Source organism: Pongo pygmaeus, chromosome 10 (assembly GCF_028885625.2).
Source record: "Pongo pygmaeus isolate AG05252 chromosome 10, NHGRI_mPonPyg2-v2.0_pri, whole genome shotgun sequence".
Classification (NCBI taxonomy): Eukaryota; Metazoa; Chordata; class Mammalia; order Primates; family Hominidae; genus Pongo; species Pongo pygmaeus.
The window spans coordinates 87,172,930-87,182,481 of NC_072383.2; the positions used below are offsets into that span (position 1 = coordinate 87,172,930).

General features: G+C 36.2%; 1 pseudogene; it reads left to right on the top strand.

The window, feature by feature from the left end:
- The first annotated feature begins 3,108 nt into the window (after positions 1-3,108).
- LOC129011073 (small nucleolar RNA SNORA48) lies at positions 3,109-3,229 on the top strand (annotated as a pseudogene).
- Positions 3,230-9,552: the final 6,323 nt, after the last annotated feature.

Below are 9,552 nucleotides of genomic sequence, written 5' to 3' on the forward strand. Positions count from 1 at the left end.
AACAAGGTTAGCTCATGTCCTTCCCCTTTTGTGTTTAAAATCTTTTCTTTATAAAACAATACTGACAGCAGATAACATTTTTTTAAAATTATCTTTTGACAAAGTAAAAACTTTGAGATCTCTCTTGAGTTCTTTTGTTTTGTGTTTTGATTATTTCGTTTTGTTTTTCATTTTAAAGAGGCTGAATTTTAAATTCTGTTAACAAAGTATCCCTGAACAAATCAAGTCATTGTAAGTGATTTATCTTACAGATCCCCCCTCACTCTCTTCCAATCCTGCTCCACTTAGAGCAGGCTGTTGTATCCTTCAATATCTTCCCAATTCTTATGTAAATTTGGTCATACGCGCGCGCACACACACACACACACACACACACACACACAGAGTTTTGACTTCGATGTAATGCAAAAGGATCACATCATACACATTACCCTACAATTTGCTTTTATTTTTACCTAATAAAGTAGGTAATATGCATTGTAGGTTATATGCATTGTAACTCTAGAACAGTGCATGTAGTTGTAACTCATTCTTTTAATTTTACATAATATTGCATAGTATGTATATACCAAAATATATTCAACCATTTCCCTGCTGATAAATGCTCTCAATTTTCCAGGTTTTTAAAATCCACTACAAACAATGCTCTCATGACATCTCTATATTTATGTCTATAGATTAAAAAGATCAAAATCTCTCTTCCATCTTTTTCTACATTTACATCTTTTCTTCAATATTAGAGTTTCTACCTCTTTAGGATACATTTTCAATAGTAGAATTGCTAGATTGGGGGAATCTATATATTCTTAAAATTTTAGTATATACTGATAATATTTAACCAGCATAGCCTGTCATTGTTCTGTATTCCCAAACATAGTTTTTGTTTTTTGAAACATCCTGCTATAGTAGTTTTGGCCTTGTCTGTCAATGCATTTTAATCACCTCTGGAACACAACTACTAAGTATGTTAGCTGTCTCTCATTCTGCTATTTGCCACTCTGGAGACAGTTTAGTAGTCTGAAAATCCAAGAGACAAATGTATTTTCATATGAAATGAAAATTTGTATACAAGAGAATACCCTCACTTTCTGCTCTTTATCTGGCTTCTACTACAGCATTTCCAACCACTTGCCCTACACCATACCCGTATCACTGATAGCTTTCTTTGTCTCGAGTCCATAAGGATATTATACACTAGGACCAAGAATTCTGGTAATATTTAACAGGGTATGTCCCCATTCTTTCTCTGTAAAGAAGTTAAATATTTTATGTTATTTTTTCTTTTAAAAAATTAGTATAGTGTCTGATCATTAGTTACAATGTTCTTCTTTTAGGTAGTTCCCTGAAGATAAAGCAGAAACTTTCATTTTTTGGAAAATCTTATCTGCATTGGCCACCTCTTCCCATCTGACTACTCTGCTATCCAGGGTGACAGAGTGTTCTATAATATCTTAATAAGCTTATTCTCTTGACCTTCACCATAATCCCCCAAATCACCCATGATTAAGTTCATACTCTGTAGAGAAATCCACCGAATAGTTGATGACCATTCTCTAAAAATGCAATTGACTCCAACTCTGGAGTGTAGTGCTTTAATGCTGGTATATGTTGCAAAAGCATGCAAAATGGTGAAATCGCCTGAAATAAAGTAGCTGTGAATTGCTATACCAATTTTACATTATGATTTTGCCTATTAAAAATGTATATAAAACCAGCAAAAGTCCTCACCTGCCAGATTAGTGTCAAGTCCAGTATCTTCACTCTCCATGGTCCAAGAAGGAACACGGAGGTTGGTAAGTCCGACCTCCATATTCTAGGAAGAGAAAATTGGTACTGCCTTTGGTTCTAACTGCTTTATGATCTCAGAGGAAATGCTGATGTCCAGTGGATCTGGAGCCCTTCACAGCAGCATAGATTTTTCTCCCAAGCCAACCTTAGCATAGAGCCCTTAATGACCCTTCAGGTTGGAGCTTTTAACTGATAACTTTTTCAGGCCAATCCTTTAAAATGCCAGCTGGCCAGAGAGTTTCAGGATTAATTCAGGTGCCCATTTACAAACTGAAATCATTGTGCTCTTTCCTGCACAAAGGTGTCTATCCTGGAAACATAAAGGAGTCATCACACACTTTTTTTTTGGAACACCGCTATAGGGTAACCTGGAATACCATATTGCAATACCAACCTTCCTAGGATTGCAATTCTGATTGCCCCAGGGAGCCGTATAATTTCTTATGCCCTATGCGTGTGCAGGCATGCACACACACACAAATCAAAGATAGAAACAGCCACAAAAGGAATGATTTAAGGAAGCCTACTCTGCTAAAGACAGCAAAGTAACTTTCTGGTTATAGAAAGGAAAAAGAAAAAAAATCCAATTTAAATCTCCAATGAAGTACTTTGCAACATAACAAATAAATTAAAAAATAAATGTGCTCTCTAAAATATTCAAAGTGTGTGGAGTCTAATCAAAACTCTGCTCTTGTGCTTTAGTACAGACTTCAGAAGAGAGTCAATGGTGTTTGTATTCTTATAAATGAATTTGAAGTTTATTTGATTCTCTAAGTTAAATAACTTCCATAGCAAAGAAAGGTTTAAAATGTCTGTTTACTTATTTACTGTAGATAGTTAAGTGGTTTGCATCATAAATGCTAATTCAGGAAAAGTAGTCACTTATAGAGTACAATCTTAGGTTACATAAACAATCTGTGCTGCAATTGGTATTGGATGAATTAAGATATGAGTCTACTGGAAATATTTTGCATAAACAATGCATGTCAGACAAAGAATCAACAAGCTGTACCATTAATCTGCTGCCCCAAATTCCTTAGTTGAAATGTTCTTCAAATTATTTTTTGTGTGTGCTAAATGTTTTGCTAACATAGAAATATTTCTTCTTTACTTTCCACAGAAGGTCCATGATTTTATCTAAAAACAAACAAACAAACAAAACTGTACTTCACATTCTCTCATGAAGAAATTATACATTTTACAGTTTGAATTAGTCTGCATAATGATAAAAAAATACATTTACCTGCCTACATGATATCTTAGAAATTAAAGTTAATATATAAGTTAGGATATCTGTTTTTTAAAAAATGATAAAAATCCTGTCTCTGACCTGGTTAAAGTGGCATCTGGTTGGTGGCACTTATCTCAAATCACAAAGACATAAGGCAACCTCTTGTTTATACCAGCTTAGCTTTTTGTTTTTTGTTTTTTAGACGGGTCTCACTCTGTCACCCAGGCTACAGTGCCTTAGTATGATCATCATAGCTCACTGCAGCCTCAAACCCCCAGGTGCAAGCCATCCTCCCACCTCAACCTCCCAAGTAGCTGGGACTACAGGTATGTGCTACCATGCCTGGCTAATTATTTTGTATTTTTTGTAGAGACAAAGTTCTCCCTATGTTTCCCAGGCTAGTCTTGAACTGCTTGGCTCAAGAGATTCTCTCATCGGCCTCCCAAAGTGCTGGATTATAAGCATGAGCCACTGCACCAGGCCCCAGCTTAGCTTTTGTCTGTTCCCATGCCAGGTTCATCCCTTGGACACATGGAAAAAATGACAAATATCCAAAAGCTACATATTTCACTGATTTCGCAGATGGTTAGCTATTGGATAGCACAGATTTTCTTTTCATACGAGACTGAGTGCTAAGTGGTTGGTAGGACTTAACATGAAAAAGGAGTTCATCTTTTCTATTCACTTACTGTTAAAATAAGTTGTCAAAAATTCCACAAAATCCTAGTTCCTGATGAGTAGAAGACAAATCCCACTAGGGAATAGAATAGAGTGAATGTCCTTTTATCAATAAAGAGCCAAAGACCATAGGCTATTTTAAAAACCAACACTATAAGAAATTTTAATGCTAACATTAAACTAAGAAGCTAATATGAAACATTTAAAAACATATACAGAAAAAAGAGGAAATGGTTACAGATTAAATAGCAGTGCTCAGATACAAAATAGCATGTTGAGCATGACTAAAATAGCAAATTAAAGCTGGAATAATAAGTAGATTTAACTCTTTTTTCCCCCTATGAAGCAAGTCAATAGTGATTGTGACTTCTTACGTGGAATTTGGAGGAAGAAAGACAGTATTCTGCGTTCAGATGGCAGCCCTTGCATTCAAGGAAGCAAGCAGTCACCGTGTACTTTCAAAGACAGAGAGTTATGAATGTCTATGGGATTCCCAAATTGGTCCTCTACTGGAAGCAACAGAGACTCCTTCCCAATCATTCCTGACTGACAGATTTTGTTACCATACCTCAGAAAGGGTCATGGTGATGTTATGATCTCTTTTAATTAAGTTTAAAGCGTCACTAAAAATAGCACATTTCAAACAAAAAGGGTGAGTCTTCTTATTCTTAAATTGACAAATTACCAGAGTTCTTTCAGGAATTCTACATACTGACTTATATGGCTTATAAGTAACTCAATCTCAAATATTCCAGTGCTAAGCATATTTGCTCTTTCCTATTCTACTCCTCCTGCCAATCCCACACAAGGTAAGAGAGCTATGAATTGAGCATTTACTAAGTGCCAGACGTGGTGCTAAGTTGTTCACATGTAATATCACTTTATTATTCTCACAACTATATGTGATGAGGACTATTAGTATCTTAAATTCACAGACATGGAAAATAAGGATTAAGATGGTAATAGCTTGCCTGGAATTACACTGTGGAGCAGATGTTTCCCATCTCAATTACATCATCATTATCCAATCAGTTGAACAAGCCAGAAACCTAGTTCTGTCTCTTTCTCCCCCCACTCCAGCCTTGAATCAGTCATTAAGCCTTGCCAAACTTTCCAATATTTCTGGACTCCATCATTTTCTTTTCATTCACTGTCACTGCCAAGCTCAAGTTTTACCATTTTTGTCCTAAGGAGAACAATAATCTTCTATTTGGTTTCCCTATTTCTTGTCTCTCAGACTCTAATCCTTGAACCACCCTGATATTTCCTTCTTTCTTTCCTTTCTTCTTTTCTTCTTTTCCTGCTTCTGTGAAGCCTTCCTGAATATTCTGCCTTATAATTCCATCCCAAGTTTAATTAGTTGCTCATTTCTGTACCAATAGAACCTAGATGTTTTATTATTATAAAACTCATGCCGTTGAAGCACAGATATCTGAGTGTTTCTACTACCAGACTGTTGCTCCTATGACCAGACTGTTAACGTCTTATAGACAAGACCCCATCTCATTGACAACTTCATTCACTCATCCATTGATTCACTCAATATTTATTAATCACTCACCTTATACCAGGAAATCAATTATTTTTTAATAATGATAATGATGATGATGATAATAGCTATGTTTTTGATAACACACTCAACAATCCTATGAGGTGGGTATTGCTATCTTTATTTACCTTGAGGGAACTGAAGATAGGCAAAACTACCACGGTGAAGACACACATCTTGGCTATATGTCTGGAACACTGTAAGGGCTCAATAAATGTTAGTTGAATTTAGTTGAAGTTAAAATAAGAGTGGAAAAGCCCTTAAAAGAATGTGTCTTTTCCAAGAGGCTAAGAAAGGTAGAAGAAATATAGCAGTGATTGAAAAACCTGGACTTAAATGTCAGGCACCTGTAAGATTTGCAGTTCTTGCTCGGTCAATGGTAAGCTACATGACCTGAAATAAATTGCTTACTTCTGTAAACCACAATTTAAAATATGTAAAATAGATATTATGAGTACTAACTTCAAAGGGCTGCTATATAAATTAAATGTGCAAATATGTGTAAAATGCTTACTTAGCCATCTGCTACAAAATAAGCCCACAATAAATATCACCTATTTTAATGACTGCACAATAACATAATATGATAGGGGCCAATAATAAGCTAGTCAGTGTAAAATTATTAATTTCTTAAGTTAGAATTTTCACCATCATTATGTATTTTTATCCAGTATATTTGTTTTTGTTATTATTGCTGTTATTGTTATATTTGTAGGGAGCAGTGTGAAGTACAGCATGAGAGTGGCCACTAAACACATATAGGAGTGCCAACTGATGAATTCCTCTAGGTTTCATTATAATGGTATTTGAAACTACAAAATGTGGATCTGAAGGAAAAATATCTATCTACTAACTCCTGCCATCAAACATTATCATTTGCATGAAATAGGCCTATTTTATATTTTAATCCTTCTTTCATAGAATTGCTTTATCAGGAAGACAAAATGAAAATGGAAGTAATTACTGAGTTACGAAACTAGGTTAAATGTCATAGAAAACATTTATACCCCAAGTTAACCATCTCTATTGTGGTTGAAATAAAGAACAGAAATGTTTAAAAATAATCCTAGGGACTGTCCTCTCAAGGGAGAGATAAGAATTTCAAGCATCTCTGAATATGAAGGAATTTTTGGGACGCAGAGAAGACTTTTAGCTAAAGGATCAATTAACCAGAACATACGCAAATTGGTCTGAGGAGCCTATCTGCCTTCCATGTGGTTTCTATTGTGATGCTAGAAACAAAATGGCGCATTTCCATCTGTGTGGTAGGTGGGTGGGCATCTGGCCCTTCCTCCTTTCTTCCCATCAGGTATACTCAACTCCTCACTAGTGGCCAGTTTCTCAATGAGTAAATAAGGCCTGCTTCTTGACACACATTCCACAGGCAAGCCAGATTTTAGGAAGAGGTAAAATATGCCAAAAAAAAAAAAAAAAAAATCACAGAAGACCAAGAAGCCACAAGAGGGTCAGGATTGTGGCGAGTGTTAGTGGGAACTTTGCCGAAAATTCAGTGCAAGCTTACTCAATCTTCTCTTTCAATAAACATCCTTAGGATGGAAGCATTAGGTGGTGGACCTCTCCAATAATTCCCAAACAAATATATTGAGCCATTTGTGGTTTATAGTCTAGGGCTTTATTTTGCTGTATCATCTGTGTATTTTTTTAATGTTGTATTTCTTTTGGTTAATCTTCCTTCCTCCTGGGAAACAAAACGTTCTGCAATAACAAACACTGTCTGTGGTAAGTCCCGAAAACTCCAGTGCGACAGATTGCAAAGCCTGCTGTCCATTTTAAATAGGCTTGCATTGTTTCTCTCTTAAGCTGGTCGTTTTCATGTCTCCAACTCTATCTTACATATGTGTCATTTTTCTCTGGTCACCAATCACCAATTGCTCCTTGGAAAATATGCTTCACTATGCACAGCAAATGTTTTCTCCAAACAAAATTCACAACCCTCATTGACTTGTAGAACTTTATTGACATCCCAGTAATTTTAAAACTGAGGTTTTTTTTGTCACTGCTTTCCTTATGTCCAAGTCTCTACAAAAATCTTCTAAATATATTTTTAATTATGAAGTATTTTGAACTCAAAGAAAGCTGTAGAGAAAAACATAACTATTTGAACACTGTATATCATCTTGGATATACTAGTCAGACTTTATTAGAGGTACTTTTTACTTAGTAGAAATTCACTTATGAGAATGCAGAATGCAAGAAATTAATTAATTGATTTCCAGACTCACTAAAAAATCTAGATGCTCTTAAAGACAGTTCCACAGTACCTACAGGTGCAAGGCAAATTGTACAGCACAGTGACTGACTCTGAGAAGCACTAGGGAGTATACAGGACTCTGGCTATAGTGGCTTTTGTCCCAGTTTGCCTAGAGCCTGATCTGACATATGCCTGTTGTTCTGGCATAATTATCAACACTACACCTATCATTTTCAATGTACCCTAATTTTGATGATAAATCGTACAGTTATCCTAAATGAAAAACTAGAGGGCACATGTTCTACCAAAAGAAAAAATAAAGCTTTACTTGGTTCTTGCCCATCATTGTTACATAGGAATGAAGATCTGTGCTTTTTCAAAAGAAGCCAGATCTAGATTTTAGGTAGAATCCTCCAGTATTTAGTGTTAGCTAAGATGTCTTATTTTTCTTTGTGGTTACTTTGTAAGTCAAAACTTACTTGAATGACAGATTTCCCCATACATCACCAATGGTTTAAAACTTCTTTTGGTCTAGAACTTCTACATTTTGGGGGCTTCTGTACCACTATTTTCTTTTCCATTTCATCAGTTGGAGTGCCCGGCTCCACTTAGGATATTCATGTGTACATTGGAGTTCAGGCTAAATAGTCACTGTTTGAATGCTACTAAAGGAGGCACCCATCATCAGTTAGGAAAACTGGAAACAGAGTGGGTGATAAACTCAGGCTTAATTAACTAATTTGCTCACATCTGTATTTAAACCATTTTCCATTTCCAAAAATAACATTCACTGAGCAACTGCTATGTGCCAGGCACCAGTCCACATATTTAATCTACATTATCATAATATTACTCATCACAACAATGAAATGGCATTGACATCATGATTCCAGTTTTAAGTGAAATTAAATGGTGGCTCAGAAAATCTATGTGATTAGACCAAGATCATATGGCTAATAAGTGATTGAACAGCCAGGATTAACACCTAAGTCTTTCTGGCTCCATATCTGTGCTCTCTCCACTGTACTCATATTCTTTGCTAGGCAAAAATTGACAACTTCAGCATTTAGCTTTTTCTCTCATGCAAATATGTTTGCTCCAAATTGTAGAGTCTCTATTGATGAAAATCTCTATTAGAGAAGTTAATAAATTTAAGGAATAAAACAACCAGTAAGTGGTGACAAATGAATACAGATGTCTATTTAGAAATGTCAAGGTAGATTGACAGTTGTAGAAAACACAGCCTTATTACTAAAAATAACAAATTGTTGTCTGCACAGTAGAATAACTATGTGATATTGGTAATTGTCTTTAGCTAGGTGCTTTACAAGCAGAGTATGAAATAGGGATTCTTATACAAGTATTTTCTGAGGAACAATCTTTTGAGGAGTTGCTCTTATGGGAAACCTATAAGGTTTGAAAACAGCAAGATAAGGTAGGGGAATAGCTAGGCAAAAATTAGCTTTTAGAAATTTAGTTTCCTGATCTTGTATGGAGTTCTTGAGCTAGCTTGTGTCACAGAGGCTGCCCTGCCTAGAGGCAAGAGGGCTAATATGGTTTGGCTCTGTGTCCCCACCCAAATCTCACCTTGAATTGTAATCCCTGTAATTCCCGCCTGTCAAGGGTGGCACCAGGTAAAGATAATTGGACCATGTAGGCAGTTTCCTCATGCTGTTCTCATGATAATGAGTGAGTTCTCATGAGATCTGATGGTTTTATAAGCACCTGGCATTTCCCCTGCTTGCACTCACTTCGTTCTGCTACCCTGTGCAGAAGGTGCTTGTTTCTTCTTCACCTTCCACCATGATTGCAAGTTTCTTGAGGCCTCCCCAGCCATGCAGAACTATAAGTCAACTAAACCTCTTTCCTTTATAAATCACCCAGTCTCCAGTATTTCTTCATAGCAGTGTGAGAACGAACTAACACAAGGGCTAAGCTATCACACCTCTGTATCATGAATCTGAGGCTACCTGCCTCCTGTGCATCTCCTGAAAATCAAGGCGTAAAACCATGGCGGTCCTCCAGAGGATACACGTGTGTGCCTTTAGCAGCTAATACCTACACAACCAGGTAAATGGAAACTGGAAGAGGGTG